Source organism: Linepithema humile, chromosome 3 (assembly GCF_040581485.1).
Source record: "Linepithema humile isolate Giens D197 chromosome 3, Lhum_UNIL_v1.0, whole genome shotgun sequence".
Classification (NCBI taxonomy): domain Eukaryota; kingdom Metazoa; phylum Arthropoda; class Insecta; order Hymenoptera; family Formicidae; genus Linepithema; species Linepithema humile.
The window spans coordinates 20685689-20698704 of NC_090130.1; the positions used below are offsets into that span (position 1 = coordinate 20685689).

At 34.8% G+C, this 13016-nt stretch overlaps 1 protein-coding gene across 7 annotated transcripts in view; it reads right to left on the reverse strand.

The window, feature by feature from the left end:
* The window catches only part of LOC105672712 (QRFP-like peptide receptor), an 85479-nt gene that overhangs the window by 39807 nt on the left and 32656 nt on the right, over positions 1 to 13016 (reverse strand). The window lies entirely within an intron of this gene.

Consider the following 13016-nt stretch of genomic DNA (forward strand, 5'->3'; position numbering starts at 1 on the left):
TACTTATCGTATTTCCACTGGTATGGCACTCGGAGGAATTTATCTCGGGTGTAGTAAAGACCAAATTATTTCATTCGCGGTACATTAAATATACTGCTGCATACCTTAATGCATTCTCGTATAAAGACGATAACAAAATCAGCAAACAATTTCCAGTTATTTTCAAGCAAAATAATTACCTACCGTAAGATTAATTCATATATTTAAATGCATAAATTGCAAAAATTTTAATTACAAAATAATGTGTCATAATATATGTCATCACAATATAATATGTCATCAGCGTCGGAATAAATGTAAAATAACAATTTCTTGTGTAACATTTTTAGAATAAAATTTTCTATAACAAAAATCACAAGAAAAATTAATATTTATCTCAATTTCTTAAATTTCTAACATTCTATATTTTGATAAACGACTCTATTATAAAATTATTGTAAAACTAAAATAAACGTCAAATTTCTTGATTTTTAAAGTCACAATTTTTTTAAATTAAAAAGAGAAAAATCTGTATTCTAAATATCCAAAGCATATATTTTTCACTTTTATTTACATCATCAGAAAAATCATCTCTAACTCGGTATCACGAATTACGTCTGCATTCTATGTATGACACTTTTATTTCTACCTCCTTATGACATTAACTTTTATTTCTAATTCACTACGACATTAAGTCGACGGAATAAAAAAGCATTGGAAGCAAAACACGCTGATGGCGCGGTTGTTACGATGCGCTCGGAAACTTGTTTAAGGTTGTCACGAGTTGGATTATTTCACACCATCAACTTCGAAGCAACACGATGCCGCGGGAAGTCGTCATTAAACATTAACGCGACACGACGACATTCAGCAAGTGTCACTAAATATTCGCTCTCTCAGTTCGTAACGACGAAAGGGAGAGGGACATGCTGAAACTACGCATTTTCCAGTGAAAATTGCGCCTGTGGTACAGTCAATTTGTTTCAACGAGAAAGAGAGTCTCTCGTTCTTCATAACATATATAATGTATCCTTCGTCCCCCGCGCGCGCGGATTTATTCATCTCACGGCATACGGATCTACTACCGGATCTAAGAAACTCCACTTCTGCTCCTGACATGCCTTCATAACGCTACTTTCGTAGGAAAACATCCTAACTACGATATTAATATTCCACGATACGCTTTCCTTAATCCTTATGTGCACAGTGGATTCCATTCAAAGAACGGAATCAAATTTCTCGCTTTTCTCGGATTATTACCGTTGGTTACTTGTACACACAGCATTGCGCATATGCACATATAAAACAGTGATATTTGTACACGCGTGTCACGTACAAAAGTATCATTGTATCCTTTCGTATCATTTTTCAGTAGAAAATAAATGTCAAGTATTTGTAAATTCTTTTTCGAAATTCTCTTCCGTTATTTTCCTCCTATACTTTTTATAGTTTCTTTTTTTATTTTTTTTAATAGATAACACTGCATTATAATTGTTAAATATTATATTTTTAATATAAATACAAGTGCGTCCAAGAAGCAATTTTAAAAAAGCTGCACTTGTATTCAATTTCACAGAGAATAAATATCGGGTGATTACATATTGAGTAATTTTTCCGTCGCATCGAGAACAATGAGACTCGTGAAAAATTGTGTAACGAGAACGTAGTGTAATTAATATCAGCGCGAAGTAGAAAAAAATCGTTGTACATGGCAGAAAATAAATGTAGGAGCAGCAAGAAATAAGCTACCGAACCGCAAACAGCCAATCGATAAGCGAGCAGTCGATTTTAACTTCTCAAGTTTTACCGTTAAACAACAAGATCCTATTTTTCAGTTAATACGCGGACTTGTATAGTACACATACATCTTCTTTTTCTCTTAGAAATCCTTACAATCCTCACGTACACCTGTATCTCTTTCTTTATTTAACTACATTGTTCTGGGAATGAAAAGGAAGCAAGTACAAAAACTTATTTTTTTCAGAAAAAAGTTTACAGAGCTCTAAAATAAATACGCATTTGTAAAATAGATTAAAGTAAAAAAGTATGCGTGTAAACATGTATACGAGTACATACATTTAATCAGAATTTAAAATTTGCATATAAAACAATAGCATAAAAATTCATAAATGATAAGGTCTGGCCAAGTTCCAAAAAAGACACTCCAATATGTTTATATTTTAATAATTATCTAAATTTTTAATATATCATCAACATAAAAAGTAACTGATATATTATTCAAGATGCAAATTCAAAATAAACATACATAAAATATACATAAAATGTATAAATAAAATTGATCAAAATTTGATTGAAAAAAATTTAATTAAAATAACAAAACATTTATTAAAAAATGCAAAAAAACTTGGCGCTGCCACACCGAACAACATGTTAACTAACATAATGTCAATTAATTACATGATGTCAGTTAATCATTCTAATGATTCACAACTCGGGGTAGTCGAACTCGTCGACTCTTGGCACCTGGTGCGAAAAATTCCCGTAGCGCAACTCCCGAAAGTCAAATTCGTCGACCCTTGGCACCTGGTGCGAGAAATTCACGTAGCGTAACTCCCGAAAGTTGAATTCGTCGACCCTTGGCACCTGGTGCGAAAATTTCCCGTAGCGCAACTCGCAAAAGTCAAATTCGTCAACCCTTGGCACCTGGTGCGAGGAATTCCCGTAGCGCAACTCGGGAAAGTCAAATTCGTCGACCCTTGGCATCTGGTGCGAAAAATTCCCGTAGCACAACTCGCGAAAGTTAAATTCGTCGACCCTTGGCACCTGGTGCGAGGAATTTCCGTAGCGCAACTCGGGAAAGTCAAATTCGTCGACCCTTGGCATCTGGTGCAAAAAATTCCCGTAGCACAACTCGCGAAAGTTAAATTCGTCGACCCTTGGCACCTGGTGCGAGAAATTCACGTAGCGTAACTCCCGAAAGTTGAATTCGTCGACCCTTGGCACCTGGTGCGAAAATTTCCCGTAGCGCAACTCGCAAAAGTCAAATTCGTCAACCCTTGGCACCTGGTGCGAGGAATTCCCGTAGCGCAACTCGGGAAAGTCAAATTCGTCGACCCTTGGCATCTGGTGCAAAAAATTCCCGTAGCACAACTCGCGAAAGTTAAATTCGTCGACCCTTGGCATCTGGTGCAAAAAATTCCCGTAGCACAACTCGCGAAAGTTAAATTCGTCGACCCTTGGCACCTGGTGCGAGAAATTCACGTAGCGTAACTCCCGAAAGTTGAATTCGTCGACCCTTGGCACCTGGTGCGAAAATTTCCCGTAGCGCAACTCGCAAAAGTCAAATTCGTCAACCCTTGGCACCTGGTGCGAGGAATTCCCGTAGCGCAACTCGGGAAAGTCAAATTCGTCGACCCTTGGCATCTGGTGCAAAAAATTCCCGTAGCACAACTCGCGAAAGTTAAATTCGTCGACCCTTGGCACCTGGTGCGAGAAATTTCCATAAATTATAAATAATACCCTGGGTCCCGTAAATTCTTCATCCGCCCCTGTGGACAGAGGAGAAGAAGGAGACGACGTTTCTTAATTAAAAATGAAAAACATCACTTTTTAACCGCATGTATCTCCAAAACGGCTGGACCAATTTTAATTTTTTTTGGCCCAATTTACTCGTGGCGATGCCACCTTTCAGAACATACTATGTGTTTTTATAAAATTTTTTATATTTTAGTTGCTACAAATCCCCGAAAAGTCGACTTTGTGCGCGCAGGATAAGAGACTTAGTAGTGTCATTTTTTGAACTTCGCCAGAGACTCTTTTCCTGACTTAGTAGTGTCGTTTTTTTAACTTGGCCGGAGACACTACCGCGTCTCCTGATATACAAATTCTATGTTCTGAAATAATATTTCATTTAACCGAAGATTAAATTGTACTAATTAATATTAAATTTATATTTCAATTATTCATTAATTGATATCAAATTATAATTTATAGAGCTCCTTAATTACGATAATATAGCAAACCCAAGTCGATGATTTTATCAACTTTGCTCTTTGTGCTTCCTGCTTTCGAGAGATGATATTATTAAGTGCACAATCTTGTGTTTCCGCGCAAATGCATATCTACGATTGTTCGACATAAGTTCATTTCGCATTGTTCAAGTAAAGCTCGCCTCTCGTATATCTTGCCGGCGTGATTTCGCTCGTCCAAGGATTTCATGTAAACCCTATGTAACCTCACTAAAACCGTTTACAGCTCTTCGTTGACGTCGTCGAGAACATCAGTAATCACAAGAGAAGCCGGCGCAGCTGTGCATAATCCGACATGACTAAGTAAACTGTGTTAACCTACGGAGATTCTTAATGCCGGTTTTACAGTCAGTGTAACATCAAGCGAAGGCGCGTTAAAGGTCAACTAAAATTGAATTTTATGAGCACAGCGACGTCCAACGTAAAGCTCGAAATTAACCGAAAAGTGAAGTTTTGACGAATGTTTTCATCTTACTGCCAAAATATACACTGAATTAGTCAACTTTGTCGCTAATTTCAAGCGAGCTACACGTTGGACCGTCGTGCTTGCGGAATTCAATATTAGCATTTAACGTGCTTCGAATTTTGAATGTTAAGTAAGAACCTCAGAGCGAAAGGTGAAGCTATACAGCAACGGAGCATTTGTGAAGCAGTAAAATTTCTACAATGTATCGGAAAAGCGTAGCTTTAAGAACTTTTCCGATATATCGCAGAAGTTCTGGCCGTGTGCTTTGTGAAGCGCATCGACGCTTTCTGTATCAATTCCAATAAATAATTTTCGAATTGAAAAATCGGATTTCATAGAGAAAGCTAAATCATACGTTGCAAGTAGATTTCTTCTCCGACATGAAAACTTGTGCTTTAACTTCGCCGACGGAATACTTTGGTTTATGGATACTTAGCGGTTCATAAAAAATTATGCAACAGTCGTTCGGTCGCGAGCCGATAAATGCGATTTACCATTTAGCGCTACGTAACTGCCATTACTGGTAAAACAGTACTCTTAACGTAATAAGCGACACACCTCGCAATTTGCGCTCAACAAACACCGCATTGTGAATCAGCGATCGTATAAATAACACACGACGCGTGCCTGTAATCGCGAAAAATATTTGCGTAGAACAATTGATGCGTTTAATCGATGCGGAAACAAATATTAGCGTTGCCCGTCGAGTGTTCCGCGATAAATTTTAATGTGAAAAACATATACGTATATCGCGCACCTGCTAAGCGCGCCACAGAAAAGTAAGTGCGACGTGTTTCGCAAGAATCTAATTGAACATTTTGTGTATATTTTGATTACGTGATCGCGGCGTATACCACATATTGGTATTATCACAAGACGTAGAATTAACCTCTCTCAAGATCTCTCGGAATCTCTCAAGCAAATATTTGTTAAGGATGAGCGATATCGGTTATAACGTTAGTATGATAAAGCAGAAAAAATCAGCAACGTTAGGGGCGAAGAAACGGAGAAACAGAAAAGCCTGTAGCTCACCGTGAAAACAATTTCCACGCGGAACGGTGTGACAAAACTAACATTTAATATCCCGTTTTTATTCTGAAGAAAATCTGGGCAGTTTGTTCCACGCCTTTACGTGCGGTTTCGTCTTGAAAAAAAACGGAGATTGCGAATTTCGCTTCTCTACATATCACACGTTGAAATTATGCACGAAATACAAATTAGCAAACACGCGTGTGCATCAGTACGTAGTGTGTTGTGCATCTCCGGAGTAAAGCGTTTCGTGTGAAATGTTTTTAAGACCTTGGTTTAAACATTGCTGCGGCCATCTGTCGATTATTTAATATAAAACGCATAGATGTCTATTTCCACGTCGGTATTTATTGATAAATTGCCGATGATCACGAGCCTGACATAGCATCGCTCAACCGTAGCCCGATCTGTGCAATAAATTTCCACAGCGCAATGGCGCGGTATATAAACGGCGTTTATATCGACATATCATAACTTACATCGCATAACTGCATAACGACCGAAAGAGTGAAAAATTGGCTTATAAAGGATACGTCCCGGTTGTCGATAAGAATATTACCGTGAAATTTTGCTTGTGTAAAAACAATGACGCGTATATATCAACATGCTATAAGAATTATTTGATTTTAAAATCTTATTCTACGGAGAAGGTATTATAAATAGCTTTCAAAAATGTTCAATCATAAAATATGCTAATACCATAATTTTTAAACTAATATTCATGATAGATGAATTCGGAACAATAATAAATAACATTCTAGAGCAAGTAACATAATGCGATATAAGATTTTTAGAGTAACAACAAAATATAACAAGATTCTTTGGACAAAATTCTTTTCTTTGTAAATATTATTTTGATGAAAACAGTAAGAGCAATTTTCATTTATTACATATTTATTAGACATAATATGTACATTATTGATTGGATCAAAAGTCTTTGCTTTGTGCATTTCACATTTTCAAATTATATTAAATGGAGAAATGGGGAGAAATAATGGATTTTGTTAAATTAAAAAGTTGCAAAAAATGCAAGCAAATTGAATGTAATTCTTATAGAAATTCTTATTATTTATTATTTGAAATTATAAATAAATGATAAATTACTTGCATTACTGCAATTTCGCTGAAACGCAATGTCTCCGCATCTTTTCCGCCTCTCAGTCCATCCATAACTGCCTCTTCGTAGCATTCACTCGAGAAAATATGATCGCACGATAGTTTGTACGACGACACAAACTTTGTCGAAAAAAGGAAAACTCGAAATAAATACGAAATTGCACAGAGCTCCGTTCAACACGCTACGTTCGGAGCAGGCAAGCGACAGAGGGAAATCGAAAATTAAGCAATTAATTTTACGTGTTATCCGTCGCGGCTATGCTAAATTATTTTACCAAAGTATGTTTGCAAACAGTCACGCTTTCCAAATATGCAAAATACGATATATTTGCGTTTTGAAGTGTTTATTTCATTATTCCGTGTATAATCATAAATAAAGTTTTTAATTAAAAATTTCTAATTCTAAGAATAAAATATATAAGTCGATTAATCACGAGAGCTAATTAATCATACGAACAGTAAATCAGCAATAATTTTTAGAAAACAAATATATTTCTCGCAATCGCGATATGAAAATAATATTCCCGTCTACTCTGTTTTAGTGCTGTCATGCGAATGGTAGCACGCAGACGACAGCGCACGAATAACGTAGATCACAAAAACAGAAACAACCACTAAATCGCATATTTCATTCGAGTGTTTCGATGCTTGCTGGCGACATCGGTGGTTGCTTATGTTTTATGTGTCCAAAGATATGAGACACACACACACACACGTGCTCGATCACCTTGCCATCATGTGCACAGCGACACAGGTCAAACGCGATAGAAATCGCTCTGCATTATATTAAAATCACAAATCCAAATTGCTGCCAAATTGTAATTCCGATAAATAACGCTGATATTATTCCATACAATTATCAATTAATATTTGATGCTGTTAATCAGCTTCATTATTATTAATAGCTCGCACATTTCATTTCTTTGATTTCAACTTGTTCATTTATTCGTGTGAACATTGTAATACGAAATAGTCAAACTTTAATCGCCTCGAAATTTCGAACGCGTACTACTTTTCATCTGTGAAAAGCGCAGTGTATAAAGGCAGTTTAGACGTAGCACAGCTGCAGTAAATGGCACACAAATTGAATTAACTGCGCAATTTTTGATTCCCTTCCGTTACCGTTGCCTGTTCCGGAGTGTCGAATGGATCGTAGCTACATGCTTTTTCGAGTTACATCTTTGTCATGATGTTACAAAGTCGGAAATGTGTCGGGAATGCCGTACAAAGCATCGCGCAATCGTATTTTCGCGAGTAAGTACTATGAAGGAGCAGCTATCGATGTATCGATGAAAGGAAATGAAAGTTGAGGAAAAATCGGGCATCAGCAAAGTAACATTAAAGTAAGTAATTCATTCTTTTAAACAATAAATAAATAAAAAGTAATAATAAAGGATAAACAATAATGAGAACTTCTCATTACTTATTTGCATTTTTTGCAACTTTTTAATATAATCAAATATGATATAATGACTTCTCTCTTCCTTTTGTTGTTTCTCTTATTTGCCTAATGAAGCCATTTTTAGTCATATTAAAAAGTTTCTACTTAATGGTGAGGAACATAATTCTTTTCTCAGAAGAGAAAAGAGATAAATCTTAAAGTTCGGCGTAACTATTTATGTTACACGCCCGCCGAAAAATATTTTCTCTTCCTCGCGCGCACTGAATAAGTGAAAAATTTTCCTCGCCCGCGTACCGGCTAATCTATATGCATGACGAAATGACGTGATCCGTTTTACGACAGGCGAATTAACATAAACTCGGTCTAATGGAGATGATGAAATGCAATATGCACCGCAACAATGAGCTGAAATCACCACCGAGAATATCACTTATATGTGACGTACGAAATTTGGCAGATGAGAACAATAACACGCCTATGCGATATCGGAGGATGCATAGGATTTACGACAAATACAGAAACGGATGCATCATGATGTTATATGATATTCACGGGAGAATGGAGAGGACAAGAGCAGTGGAATGCGATATGGGCCTATCCTACCGTTACGTCACTTCCGTCGGTATGAAATTCCTACGATCGAGATATTTTAAATAACGGCAGACAGTGTGCATATAAAAAATACATTCCGGAAATCGCGTTATAATACAATAGATATGGTTTCTGCAGTGCTCTTTAAACCAATACAATTGTTATTTATGCAATTTTAATATATATTGTAATTTAACATTGTAAAAAACTGCTGTTTGTTTCGCTTTTAGTTCTTGTTTAAATATTTATTGAGGAATATAAAAAAGTTAAAAAAACTATTATTTATACAATACATTTGTAATGATTCTATTAATTCTTTGATAGCTGTTTTGATCTCAATTTTGCTTTTATTATCAATACTTAAAATGTGCAAATTAACAAATTTTTTTATCAACCATTTGCAATGCAAAAATAATAATTCGTTTGACAACGAGTCACATCTCTTCGTTTTAATTATTATGATTCATGTTATAAATATAATAATTATAATAAATATCATATTTAATTCTTATTCATGTTATAAATATAAACGCAATATATGAGATAAAGTAACTTTATTTCTCTCGCTTTCTTTTTGGCTTTCTATTATATATCTGTGCTTGAAAAAAAGTATATCACTTGTGCGAGATATAAAATGTATCATCGGTGTTCAAAGTTCTAATAAAGCGCCATTAATCGTTACGAAAATTTACGACTCTAATAAATGAACAAAATGCGCTTCGCGGCGATTCTGTAAAGAACGCAACAGTATCCGAAGAGTATGCGACTAGTTTATGTAATGAAATAGCATCAGCTTTATCCTTGGCGAGCGATGGATCACGCTTGTTGCTCATGTGAACAACGGACGAAAATTTATTATTTACTGCACGACCGTTTTACGGGCTCGTAAAGCCGTGGTTTTGAACAAATAAAACGATCAAATTGCTGCAATAGCTAACATAGTCCGCCCGTGCACGTGAATCTAGCACGCTGAAGAGGATTAAAAGTGTTAAATCCTCGCGTGTCTTATTAGATCCTAAACATAAAGGATTAGGTTTGGGTTTTCCGCGTTAATGAGACCACAGCGCGGCTGTTTCTCACGCTCCGACCCGATATGTCCTTCACATTAAGATGGAAGCAGAATTTACTGCGGCAATTCGTGGAGTTAAAAATTATGATACCACTCATCGCGAGCTGGAAAAGCACATAGCAAAAGGAATGTTTAATTAATGAAATTAGACGTCTGGAAAGTTGTGTCTTTCTCTCCCAACGCAAAGCCCCGCATCGACTTTAAAATATCTCAGAACTTTTATGCAGCCTTTACTACGCTGCAAATGGAATGAATCTAATGTGTGCATCGCAAAAAATAAATTTAAAAATATTGAAAATATATATAAATTATATTATATTTCGAAGCATTTCAATATTTGTGACTATTAATATTTATTATAAAATTATTGATCACTTTTGAATGTGCATTCGTTGTGTATTCAATTAGTTTTTTCGATCAAATAAACAATTATTCCAAATTGAATATACTTGCAAAGTATTTTAATTTATTTCACTTGTGATTTTTGTGTGTACTTTAAACAAAAAATAAAAAAACTAAAAAATACTTTGTATAAAAAAATTAATATTTTATTCGAGTAAGGAAGTATTTTTATTACGTCTTTTACGAAATATTAGCTTTTTTGCGGGATTCCAATTTCAAATAACAGCGCACTATAAATTATCATGCAAAACGCAGTGGATAAATTGGATCGCAGCGCAATGACAGGATTAAACGCGTGGCCGAAGGGCAAATCCCCTTTTAATCCGGAAAAATCATGACGGTGAAAATAACAGCAAAAAAGCGGCACAGATACCGCAAACTTCATGAATTATGAATGCTCGATGAGTGATGACGTGCGTCATTGAAGCGCGAGTGGCAAACTGCACTTATCCATTTCGCATTTTCATATATCACGTACAAACCACATCGCGCGACAGGAAGACTTATTACCGATCTCGGTAATTAAGACGCATATATTCTAGGCGTAATTCAAATTTATTTCAATCGTGTTCGTCATTTTTGCGCAAATCTCGATTCATTCGCGTCGCTTATTTTTCATAGTTAAATAAAACATAAAAAGTCTGAAATGGATTACACCAAATGCAGACAGGATATACGTATATTCAAAATTGAATCCTATATGGTAATATATTTCTGATAAATAAGTATTATAAATTTGCTAATTAATAGAAGAACTTGCATTTTTGTTATATTCCGTAATGCATTTTTTAATAAATTCTTTTTAAAAACTATTCTTTAATTTACAAAAAAAAGTTTAACGATTTTTGAGAAATCTCGATATTTTTGTCCGCATATCTGCGTAGTCCGCAGAGAAAGTTACACGAAGTTAAAGAGTAAAACAAGTGGTTGACTTTGTAATAAAAAGTAAACGTAAGAAATCGAAGGCAGCTCAAACTTTTTGAAGATAATATTTTCTATGAAGTAAACAAACAAAAGTTTACGTAGTGTGCTTTTACGAGCCGCTTCTCGGGCAGCTTACGAATTGTAAGAAAAATATCTGCGGCATCTCTATGTGTGGAAATGCACACTGCGAAAAATATTGATAGCCCTGAAGCAACACTGGATGCAACATACATATGTACAGTTGCGACTACGTCGAATCGACATTTACCCTCCAGACAAATGTCCGTCGGGGTTGGCAACGGTAAATGTTGTCAGGTTCCGTTTCTTGTTTCTCAAACATCCCCCTTTACGACTCGTCTTTCCCAACCGCAATTCAATCTCCTGATACGCGTGATCGGAATCTCCGTATGATCCGACAAGTGCATTTGAAGAGATTCTCTCATGTTATACTTATCATGCAAGCTTTCGGAAAGCGGCTTAACTATTTTATGGTGCTTTTAGTATGGTTAAAGCGAGCTGCTCTATTCAATTTCGAAACATATTTTCGTACGAAGGCAAAGGGAATTTTTAAATATACCAATCTAGCAAGTGTTGGCAAGGCACAAAACAGATAGACATCCTATATTTGCTATGTGACACGAATGTGCACTGAAAAAAAGAATTCTTTATTTTTAATTTATAGCTTCTTGTCTTTACACTTCTGTTAAAATTCGAAGTTTCGATATTATAGAAACTTTATATAGAAACTTATATACTTATAGAAACTTATATAAAGAAACTTTTATAAAAACTTTATTAAATAATAACTACATGTCAATTTTTTGCAAATTCTAAAGCAATCTAAAAATTTTTTGTTTTATTAACCAATTCCAAAGTTTGCACAAAATTCACACAAATATAAAATATGATATTTTATTGACGAAATTATTGATACTTGATTGGCAATCTTTTTATAAAAATAAATTTTTATCTTGTTTGTTTATTACATTTTATTTTAATTTTGTTTCGCGAGAAGCATTTCGTTTGAAATTGCATCGTAAGCAAATATACATTTGTATAATAATGTTGTTTGTAATAATTTGTATAATAATGTTGAGATAATTGCAGAATATTTCGACATTACCCTTCGAGAGATTCACTTGTACTTACTTTAATTAGTTTATTCCCATTCGCATTGTTATTTCTGCTCGGTAATGAGATTAGTAAGCAAGGAACTATTTTTATCATAACGATGGTATCTGACAGAATCGTTATTAAAATGCTTCAATTTTTCTCTTATTTCTTCCCGATTTTCATTATTTTCCCATTATTACCTTCCATCTTATTTTAATCGGACTTTGTGTTAATAGATTCTTAATTTAACTGTTAAGATATTTATAGTTGAATATGAAAAATTGCAATACGCCACAATTTTTCATGTTTAATTCGTGGCAACAGAGAATATTTCCTTTTCTTCTTTGTTTCTATAATTTTTACTTCAAACATTTTTTTCCAAAATTAATTCTTTCTTGGATACTAACGTTCTTCATATTTACAACGCTCACACTACATAATTTATGGAAAGAAATAAAAATTATGCAGTAAATTTCTGCAGTTTTATCTCTTAGCTAGTAAAACATTTTTATTTTACTATTTTCCATTTATCAGCCACTAATAAAATTATAATCGAATTATATTTTATCCTATTTTATTCTCAAGGATTGTATGTGTGTGCACTTAAAAGTAAATTTGCAGCTTATTTTGTATGTGACATGCATCACGTTTCCGATATGTCAAGTAATCCGAGGTATATTGTGCACGGCGCGAATGATGCAGCGCACAATAAATTATAGTACGATTGTGTGTTTGCTGATGAATCTCTCATACCGTAATAAATTCCGATCGACAAACCTACGCATTTTGCTCAATGAACAATGCATTCTAATTTACCACGTGCAAATTGCCTTTACCTCTTTTATCTTGCATTTTTCACAAAGTAACGAGGTTTCAGCGATTCACATAGAAGTGTTTTCATATTTTTATTTTATAATTACATTTTAAATTCGTAAG